This window comes from Vulpes vulpes, chromosome 7, assembly GCF_048418805.1.
Source record: "Vulpes vulpes isolate BD-2025 chromosome 7, VulVul3, whole genome shotgun sequence".
NCBI lineage: Eukaryota > Metazoa > Chordata > Mammalia > Carnivora > Canidae > Vulpes > Vulpes vulpes.
In genome coordinates this window covers 48,262,823-48,264,983 of record NC_132786.1, presented here as the reverse complement: position 1 = coordinate 48,264,983, position 2,161 = coordinate 48,262,823, and the positions used below count along the sequence as shown (strand labels likewise).

Here is a 2,161-nt window from a genome sequence, read left to right as displayed (position 1 = left end):
GTTGAGACAATATATAGTCTCAGAGTTGAGACAATATATTACTTGACTTTGTATTCCTAGACCTTATCTAGTGCTTGGAAAAAGATGGGCTGGCAATTTTAAAGAAGTGGTTTTCCTTTTTTTTTTTGAAAGATCTTATTTATATATTCACAAAAGATATAGAGAGAGGCAGAGACATAGGCAGAAGGAGAAGCAGGCTCCCTGTGGGGAGCCTGATGCGGGACTTGATCCCAGGACCCTGGGATCACAGCCTGAGCCGAAGGCAGACATTCAACCACGGAGCCACCCAGGTGTCTGTCTCCAGAACATTTTAAAAACATGTACCCCTGGTTTCTGGACTTTCTACCTCCTAAATTCTAATATTCTTATAAACTTGGTGTCAGGCATGAGTGTTAAATACACACACTTCCAAGTGATCATAATACCTTCCATCCCTCTGAAGTGACTACTGTGAATCTAATGTGGCTTTTATTTTCCAGAAAACTTAGGCTCAGATGGTTCAAGTTTCAGTGCCTTCCTTGAATCACAGAGCTAGTTAATGACAAAAGCAACATGAGAACCTCTGTCCCCTGCTATTGGCAAAATGCTTCTATTACATGTGCCAGTTTCTTAATCTGTTCCCAAAATGACCTCATCAGGAGGAATCTGGTGTCCCACTTGTCAGTAGTCTGCAGTGCTTTCCAGGAGGGTGGTTTTCCTGTGAGCTGTCACCTGGCCTGGCCAGGTGGCCCAAGGGTGTGGCTCTATGAAGCTGGTAGGCTTTGGGTCCTGTACAAAGGCAAGTCCAAAGCAGTGCTGCTTAAGACAGTGGATGACATGTCCTCCTTCAGCTTCTTCCAGAGGTCCAGTGTTTAGGAGTCCATGACCTTCATAAGTCAACCGATTGTGGAGCACTCAGAGAAAGGCCACAGAGCTTCTGTCAAAGCACATCTGTGCCACATCTTTGTACAATATGACAGTCTTGCAGGAATGGTCATAATGGACAGTGAATATCCATTCTGGGTGGCCTTTGCCTTGCTGGAGAAGGTACTGGATGAATTCTCCAAGCAGGTTGACAAGATAGAGTGGCCAGTCAGTTCCCCTGTACCATACTATGTCTCCCTAGACGGCCACATCAGGAGATACCAGAACCTCAGAGAAGCTGACACCAGGCCTAAAGTGTAGACTGAGTTGGATGCGATCAAAATCATTCTGCACAACACCATGGAGCCTCTGTTGGAGTTAGGGGAGAAGCTAGATGACCTGGCATCCAAATCCAAAGTGCTGGGAACACAGTCTAAGGCCTGGAAATGGCCCCAAACATAACTGGTGTAGTGCAATCATGTAAAGGCAGGTGGCAGAGGCGCCTGAACTGAAATGTCATGATCATTCATATCAGAACTGCCTCTCCTGGGGAAGCAGAGCGACCGTGGAGAGATCCTCATGGGGTCACTCTCATTTTTCACGTTGGACCTCCTGGGAGGGACTGGAGCAGTCGTGAAAGGGACTTGGGGCTGGGGAACATACAAACGTCTAAGTTTGGTAATTTTTGAAAAGATCGTTTGGGACTCCCAAAGGTGTAATTTGGGCCAAATGAAACCATAAACTGAGCAACTCACATCAAACAAAACAAAACAATCTCTTCAGATCTGAAGAGTCTAGAGGAACCCTTACTTCAACTCTTGTGGCCAAGCAGGTCTAAGGACAACCATGACATCCTTCTACCGGGCAAACTGTCCTGCATCTCCTACCCCATTGTGGGAGTGGTAAGTGTCATCCAGGATTGCAGGCTGTGTCACCTTTCTTTCTCCATAGGAAGCAAGTGACACATAAGTGCAGAGAAAGGTGCTGGGGAGGGCATGCCCTTGTAAAAGGAGAGGGCAGAAGGGATGTAGACACGTGGAAGCTAAGTGGTCAGACTACACTGGGTCTGGGATAAAAGGCATTTAGAAATAGCTCAGTCAAGTGGTGCAAATAAAGGACAACTGTAGAGTCAGTAGGAAGAGTGGAAGACAGCAGCTGCGTTTGATGCCATTACTTGGGCCGCAGAATTGAAACCTCACACTAGACGCTTCCTCCCCACCCCACCCCCAGATTCACTAATTCATATACACACGCCATAGAAAATGTCTTTACTGTGGGCTAAAAAATTAATAAAGCAGTAAGTGACTGCATAGAGGGG

The 2,161-nt window shown here is 46.4% G+C and overlaps 1 pseudogene; it reads left to right on the top strand.

Moving 5' to 3' along the window:
• Positions 1-552: 552 nt before the first annotated feature.
• LOC112934780 (synaptobrevin homolog YKT6 pseudogene) lies at positions 553-1,305 on the top strand (annotated as a pseudogene).
• The last annotated feature ends 856 nt before the right edge of the window (positions 1,306-2,161 follow it).